Raw genomic sequence first — 8,655 nt, forward strand, 5'->3', positions numbered from 1 at the left:
GACAGCAGGGGACGGCCCAACTGCTTGGGCTCCTGCCACCCATGGGGGAGACCTGCGTGGAGTTCCTGGTTCCTGGCTTCAGCCTGGCCCAGCCCTGGCTATTGTGGGCATTTGGAGAGTGAGCCAGCAGATGGAAGATATTTCTCTCTCTCTCTCCCCCCCCCCCCCTCTCTCTCTTTTTCTCCCCCCCCCCCCCCACTCTGCCTTGCAAATAAACAAAAACTTTTGTGCAAGAGTTTCAAATCCTTCAATGAAAGACGTCGCCCAGGCTATGAGAAGTTTCCTGGGCAGGTTGTGTGCACTCCCCAGGAAAGCAGGGGCCTTGGAGGCTGGATTCAGGCCCCCGCTTGTCACCTGCAAACAGGGACCCCGGACAACTGACTCTGTCCTCCCAGCCTCTGTTGCCTCCCCCTGGAAAAGGCAGGCCGGGGGTAACTGGCCTTCCGTGGTATGAGAAGTGCATGGTCACACCTGCTCCGGGCAGGACCCTGGCCGCCTGGGCTCCCCTCCCCACACCACACACTTAACAGAGCCAGAGCTTCCAATCGGTCCCGCCGGGCTTCAAGCTGAGCCGCGACAGGGGCCCAGCACGTGTGTCGGCAGGACCTCGCCTGCGTGCCTTCAACCTTGCACGATGTTAAGTCTTTGAACATTTTCAAGGAACTCCCCAGTGGAAGCTGTGGTTTGCCAAGCCCCACGTAGAGGCTTGAGCCAAATCCCAGGAAGCCTCATCCTCCCTTGGGCCAGGCTCAGAGGCTCTCCCATCACGGCCCCAGGGCCTGGACCCTGCCCACCCTCACCCGGTCATCCACGCACAGGGGCTCTCTTCTCCCAGCTACTGTGGTATAGTGATGCTAGCAGCCCGGAGGCTGTGTTGAGAAGGATTCTGAAGCAGTGTCCAGAAACAGTAGGATAGAATGTGACGGTACCTCCGCGATAGAGTGGGGCAGTGCTTCTGTTACAGCTTTGTCAGTCGCGTGGCTACGTAGGGAAACCAAAAACCACACGGTGACCCCATCAAAGCTGGAAATCTTGAGTTTTCTCTTTTAAACAAAATATTTCCTGGATGTTTTATAATGAACCTGTATGACCTTTAGAATCAGAAAATCAATAAAGCGCTTTTGGTTGAGACGTTAAAAGAGATCGAGATGGGGGCCCCACTGTTCCCGTGAGAAAGGAGGGGATGAGGTAGCTGGGGCGTGGCTGCGGTCACGCGGGCGGCACTGGTGGCCATGGCACAGCGATGCTTGCGCAGTGCTTCCTGGGTTCCAAATGGCACCCCCTCTGCTTCTCCAGCGGCTGAGGTAGGCAACACAAACCGTGTTTACTCCCACTTTGCAGGTGAAAAGTTGGGGCTCAGGAAGTGCCTGTGACTTCCCTGAGGTCACCCACCTACCTCCTGGCAGCCCCGGTGATGGCTTTGGGAAAAGACAGGAAGGAGCCCGTTCCCAGCCAGAGAGAGCAGCAGCCAGCCTGGCAGGGAGTGCCCCTGTCGCACGTCCCCCGCCAGCGTCCTGTGCAGTGCATACCGCAAACTGGGCCCTCATCGGAGGCAGGCAGTGTCCTCAGGTTTCTGGGTCTCCCTTGACTGGCCTCACCAGCTCCCTGTGACACAATCACCCTTCTTCCCCTCTGGGCACCCCATACCCAGAGGCTACCCTTCACTGCCCTGCCCTGGCTACCAGCAGGCTCCCATGTTGCCCCGGGGCCCAGCACCTGCTAGGCCTGACCCCTGAGCAGCAACAGTGCACATCCCAGCACTGCCACCAGGAGGGCCACGCTTCCTTTTCCTTAAACGTCTGGGGAAGGGGTCACAGCCTTTTATGAATGCGTGGCAGGAGATACCTAAGAAACCCATAGCAACAGGAAGCAAAGGACTTGGGAGATGGTAGAAAGACCTGGAGCCCAGGGCGAGGCTGGGAGATCCGAGTGCACCCTTGATGAACCAGGGTGGCCTGGGGTGAGTGACGGAGTCTCAGTTGTCACAGTTATAGAATGGGAATCACAGAAAAATGCGGGTGAAGAAATGACAGGAAAATGCAAACCAAATGACCAGGAAATTTGGAAGTCCCTGGATAATTGGAGCCAAATGTATCCCCCAGGTTCCCCACCCCAAGGAACCTGACCTCCATCACTTCCTGTTACTCCCACAGGAAGTCTGCCTCTGACCTTGGTTGTGGCCTTAAAGAGGAAAATGGGCCCTAAGAAGTTCACTGCCGCTCGGGCAAAGGGTAAGGTGAGGGACTTGCGTAGCCACGTCCCAGCGAGCCGGGAGAGGGAGCAGACCACAGCCGCAGCCAGCAGCGAGTCCTGGAAGCGGGCTGATAAGATCTTGCCGGTGCAGCCCATGACCTAATTGGCCGTGCACTTGCAGTTAAAGGGACACAAAGCTTGGCCGCTGGCATCAGGATTCTCACAGGGCTGCGTGCACACCCAGGGCCCCCAGAGCGCATAACTGCAGGGTGAAGGGCCGGATGTGGCAGGGTGCTGGGCACAGCTCAGCCTGTGGAGTCTCACTAAGACTGAGTTTGGATCCCAACTCCCATGCTGCGAGAGCCTGGACGCGTTACAGGGCTGTGCTGAGCCTCGGTCTCCCCGTATGTGACGACTCTTGAAGATGGGAGAGCATGTCGGCGAAGCAGGTGCACGCCCTGTCCCTGGGTCACTCCCCACACCGCCTCCAGGAAGTTCTTCCTAAAATACAACCGCACATGTCTCTCCCTGCCTAAGACCCTCCTAGGCAGGCCCTCAGCGCCGTGAAATCCACACTCTGCAGCGTGGTACCCCAGTCCCCCTTCCTCTGTCCTGTGTTTCTCAACAGCCAGGACTCCCCAAAACTCTGCTCCAACTACACCCAAGCACAGGCTCTCCCTGGGCGCTGGCCCCGCAGGTGCACACCCTCCCGCCCGCAGGTCCTCAGGTGCTGAGCTCCCAGCTCCCGGCCTCCTTCCGCTGAGATGCTCAGCGCGAGTGGTAGTTCTGCTTCGGACCGGGAGTAGCCTCACACCTCCAAAGCAAAAGGCACAAAGAGGTGCAGAGGACGGGCTCCCCTCCGACCCGTGCGCCAGCCTCTGGGTCCCGGTGGCACGGCCCCAAGGCAGCTTTGTTCCCAGGCTTTGTCCTTTCCAAGGAGACACAGACAACAGGGGCATGTGCGTATGACACGCCTTTTCCATTTCCCGCATTTTTATACAAACAGCGGCATAATTTGCCTTCCATTCCGTGGTGAGCCTTGCCCTTTTCCCTTAAAAATGTATCTTGGCGCTCCATGCACATTAGGGCATGAAGTGCGCCTCGATGCCTTTTTTTTTTTTAATGACTGCCTAGCATCCGATTGTACAAATGTATCATACATTATTTAGGCAGCCTGCCAGGGGTGCGTATTTGGTGCTTCCCTGACTAATCCTGCACGGGTACAGTCATCTTGTACGTGTGGAGGTCAGCTGAGTCTCCAGGGGCCATTGGGGTGCACACGCAGGGCTGAGGCCCCGCTACCCCAGCGTCCAGAGGGGCTCTCAGTAAAATCCGCCGCCACCGCACATCTGTCCACGCCGTCATCACCACAACCTTGATGGAGCCAGCTGGGGGCGGGGCGGACAGGAGGAGGGGGACTTCGTGACATTTCCACAGACACCCCCCTCCTGGGGGTGGCGGAGGGGGGAGAGGGCGTCTCTTCTCAGACATAATTGGTTTTAGAGCCATTTGTATTCCCTCTTTGTGAGCCATTTATCCAGATCCTCTGCCTGGATCCCTATTAGGTTGTTTATTTTTCTTAATGACTGGTAGGAGCTCTTTATTTACCAGGGAAATCAATCTCGGGCTATGCCTTGAATGGCAAAGACTTTGGGGCCTCTGTGGGAAGGTGACTGAAGGAAGGGAAGCACCCCCTCTTCTCCACGCCGGGGGACACTGAAGGAATTGATGGGTGCCGCACTGAATGAATGCGACTTGGCCAGTCCCACTTGGCAGTGAGCCACGCAGCCAAACCCGAACCCCCTGCCCTGGGCCCCCCAAGTGGGCCGCGTTAAGCTGCCTCCTGGCCTCTGGATGGGCGCAGGGGCCCGCGGGAGCCTCGCCCTCCTCCCCCCAGCACGGGGCCTCTGCCCTGGACAGCCCGAGCTCCACAGGGCACGGCGCACGGCTGCCGCTCCCGTGCGGAATTGCTCTCTCTTGTCGGCCTGTCAGAAACGGGGAATTTATGGCCTCATTCACTTTGAACAAAACCTGTTTCTGGAGACTTCTATGATGGAGGAGTAGGGAGAGGAGCCAAGCGAGGGAGGAAGCGTCGAGGGGAGGGAAGTGACCCTGGTGGTCTGGAATATGTCACCTTGCAGGGAAAAAGCATCTCAGTCAGAGGCCATTCGTGGCTCTGGGTGTCTCCGCTTCCTCGGGAAACCTCACTCTCTGGTGGCCAGGGGGTCACCACCCATCCACGCAAAAGCCACAGCTCGGCCCCTCACTGCCACACGAGCCCCCACCCCCCGTGACCTGCACTGTTCCCCACTGGCCTGCCACACTGGTCCGCTCTCTGCTCAGCCCCAGCTCTGGGTCTCCACCTCCTCCTGTGACCTCTCAGCCAGCAGCCAGCAGCCATCGCGAGGTTTCCTCCATGTGCCAGGAAGACCACGAGGCCGACGGGGGGGTCCACGCCAGAGGCAAAGGCCTGGCCAGGGGAACCAGTGCTAACTGAGCATGCTCAGCTCCCACACGTGTGTGTGTGTGTGTGTGTGGCTGTGTGTGGGTTCCTGCAACCACCGGATTCCCCACTAGGAGCCCCATTTCCCAGAAGACGTGACCGAGCAATGAGAGAAAAGGCAGCCGGTGACTCCAGGGCGTAGCCAGCATTGGAACTCAGGCAAACTGACCCATCAAGTCAGCCACGGCGCCCCCACCCCCACCGCAGCAGCTGCCACAGCTCTGAGGGTCAGACTGGGCAGTCAGGGTGCTTGTTCCGGGGCCAGCTCCCCAGTCCTGGGCACCGGGAGAGGCCTCCGCGAAGGAGGCTGAGGACTAGCTCTGGGAAGAAGCTGGAGGTGGGTGGGGGCAGGGGGCAGGGCGGAAGGAAAGCCAGCCCCACGTGGCTGGAGGCTGGGAGAGGTGTCAGAGGGCGGTGTGGCAGGAGGCAGAGTGGGGGCAAGGTGTGGGCAGGCTGGCCCCAGGCAGGTGTGAACAGGCAGGTGTGGGCAGGTGTGGGCAGGCCAGCCATAGACACGTACGGACAAGCATGGACAAGTGTGGGCAGGCTGGGTGTGGACAGCCATGGGCAGGTGTGAGCAGGTGTGGACAACTGTGGGTTGCCTAAGCGTGGGCAGGCATAGAAAGACAAGCATAGGCACCACGGGCAGGTGGAACAGGCTGGGCACAGACAGGCATGGGCAAGCGTGGACAGGTGCGGGCAGGTGCGGGCAGGGTGGGCCTGAGTGATCGCCATCCTCAAGGTCTGCTTCCTTTCCATGAAGTCGCCGCTCCTCCCTCCCCCGCTCTCCCTCAACACCACGCTCTCTGGGCCCTGTATTCTCTGCACCTGCCATGCCACTCGGCGCTCCCTTCCTTCATTCACTCATCAAACCTGCCCTGAGCCTCGCGCATGCCAGGCACTGCACCAGCCACTGGGAATGCGACCATTAACAAGGCACACGAATAAATCACAGCGTCTTCTGCAGAGAAGAGCAGCGCTAAGTGCTATAATAAAGTGGTGTGTGAGTGCAGAGGAGGGAGCAATTAAAACTGTCTGGGAGAAGCCGGGCGGGCGAGGTTCAGGAAGGCGCTCTGAGCCGCTCACACGCCAGCTGGGCTTGAAGGGGCCGGCGGACAAAGGCACGAGGGCGATGTCAGACAGAGTGGCCTGTGTTCCCGGAGCTCCGGGCCCGCCCGGGCGACAGAGGTGTGGCTGACCGCAGCAGGAGGACCCTTGAGCGCTCAGGAAGGCACTGGGGCTCCTACCCCGACACTGGGAGGTTTGTGGGATGTGTTTTCAAAAATGCATTCATCTGCGACTCAGACAGACTGGGGGAGGGAGAGCTACCATCTGCTGATTCATTCCCCAAGTGGGGCTGGGAGGGGCGCGGAAGCCTGGGGCTGGGAACGCACTCCAGGTCTCCCAGGCGGGCCAGGGGCAGGAACCCAGTCACCTGGGTCATCTCCACGGCCTCCCCGGCTCTGCACAGGCAGGGAGCTGGAGTCCGGAGCCGGAGGCAGGCACAGGCGCCACGTACTGCATCCTGAGCTGTGGGTGCCCTCCTCAGGGCCCACCCCAACACTGGCAGTTTTTCATGGACTGATATGGCCAGAGGAACATACCAGAAAGACCCATCCTGACCCTGGACCCCTAACCCATTCCCTTCGGGCTTCATTCTCATCGTAGCCCCTATAACCATCTGGGTAGTACACGTATTAGGTTGAATCATATGAAATGGACATTTACGCTCATCAAAATGGGGGAAGATTAGCAAGTGCCCGTAGTTCAACCGATGATTCACGGACTGCCCATCATCTCGCCCCGGTACCGCTCGTGACCATGTACGTGCCCTGAGAGGCGTTTCAGCCTATTTTGCTCACAGTCGCACCCCAGGTGGAACAGTGCCCGGCACAGATGCCACTCAGCAAGTACTTACAGTGGGAATGAATGAGCCAACAAACGAATGAACGAGCAGGGCAGGAACTCCTGTCTGCCTTCCTAAACACAGAGACCCCAGGAGACAGGCCTCTTACACTCAGCCATAGGGAGCAGCAGACCCAGCCCCTTCCTCCCGCTCCGGGGCTCTGGCTCACTGGTACATGTGCCTGTTGCAAGCTCCGGTTTGCCCACCAGAGAACAGGGGAGCCGGCAGACGCCTCAAGTGTTTGTCATTAGGAGCGAATCAGAAATCGCAGGGAATGCCCCATGCTGCCCCAGGCTTCCAGCAGGTGCACCAACGCAGCCGGTGCCTCCTCCCGCTGTGCTCTCTATGCTGGGCCCCATCTGGCCCTGTGCATCTGTGAAGACCCATAGCACCAAGATGGCTTTCGCTGTAATCACTGGCATAGTGTGGGTGTGGCAGGAGAGAAGACCCACCCAGGGAGAGTGGGATGGGCGCTGCAGGACGGCCTGGGTCCCCTCTGCCCCGGCCCCTGCTGCTGGGTGGCCGGGAGAAGCAGGCTTGCCCCTCTCCTTGACGCCTGCGCTGCTCTGCCGGCCCATGTGCTTTGGGAAAACACCCCCTTGGAAAGTCAGGTCCTCCCACTCCATGGCGGGAGGGGTGAGCAGGCTGCAGAGGCGCCCGCCTCACCGCCTTCCTCGCCAGCGCAGCCTGGGGTGACTGCTCAGCAAACACTGATGGAATAAATGAATGCACGCATGGGTAGCGCCAGGAGACCAAGGCTCTCCAGAAGGAGCCAGGCCCCCGTCACTGGCATCCCAGCACCCCCAAGTGCCCTGCAGGACCCTGACATTGCACCTGCTTTCCATTCCCTGTTTTAGTTTTATTTCTTTTTCTTTTTTTTTTTTAAAGATTTATTTATTTATTTGAGGGGTAGAGTTACAGACAGAAAAAGAGGGAGGTCTTCCATACTCTGGATCACTTCAGAGCTGGGCCGATCCAAAGCCAGGAGCCAGGAGCTTCTTCCTGGTCTCCCACGCAGGTGCAGGGGCCCAAGCACTTGGGGCATCTTCTACTGCTTTCCCAGGCCATTTAGCAGGGAACTGGATGGGAAGTGGAGCAGCCGGGACTCGAACCAGTGTCCATATGGGATGCCAGCACTGGGGGTAGAGGCTTAACCTACTGTACCATGGTGCCGGCCCAGTCACCACCCTTGTCCCCTATCCCAGGCGATCACCTGGCCTGCTCTGGCCATGCACAGCAGCAGAGGGATGAGAATGGAATGGAGAAATAAGAAAGCAAGGGGCGCTGGGGGATGTTGAGAGTGGGGGAGGGGCAGGATTCTGGTGGGCACCGTGTCTGGATGTAAAGGTCGTCAGTTTTCTTTTCGATGTGGACTCTTGGATACCGCACACCCAGCGTCCCTTTATCAAAACGCCCTCACGACTGGTGCCTCGGCTCAATAGGCTAATCCTCCGCCTGTGGCGCCAGCACACTGGGTTCTAGTCCTGGTCGGGGTGCCGGATTCTGTCCCGGTTGCCCCTCTTTCAGTCCAGATCTCTGCTGTGGCCCGGGAGTGCAGTGGAGGATGGCCCAAGTGCTTGGGCCCTGCACCCCATGGGAGACCAGGAGAAGCACCTGGCTCCTGCCTTCGGATCAGCGTGGTGCGCCGGCTGTGGCGGCCATTGGAGGGTGAACCAACGGCAAAAAGGAAGACCTTTCTCTCTGTCTCTCTCTCTCCCTGTCCACTCTGCCTGTAACGCCCTCGCCCGTGCCTTCTGGGAGCCTTGCTGCCCGGGTTGCAGGCTCAGCTCCTGCCCAGGAACCCAGGCAGGCAGATAAGAGGCCTCCTGCTAATCCAGCACTGTGATTGCGCCAGTGCTACTCCCACGGACAGGAAAGCGGCCGCTCAGAGAGGCGAGAGGGGACCTTCACAGGGTGGCCCACTGCCTGCGGCGGAGGAGAGCCAAACCCAAGGCCTTGGACTCCTGACCGTACCCCATATGGACCATCCGGGCTGGGGCAGGGCCAGCGGTGGTGTGGGGGGATGAGCCGGGAGTTGACATCAGTGGGGATG

This window comes from Lepus europaeus, chromosome 17 (assembly GCF_033115175.1).
Source record: "Lepus europaeus isolate LE1 chromosome 17, mLepTim1.pri, whole genome shotgun sequence".
Lineage (NCBI taxonomy): Eukaryota > Metazoa > Chordata > Mammalia > Lagomorpha > Leporidae > Lepus > Lepus europaeus.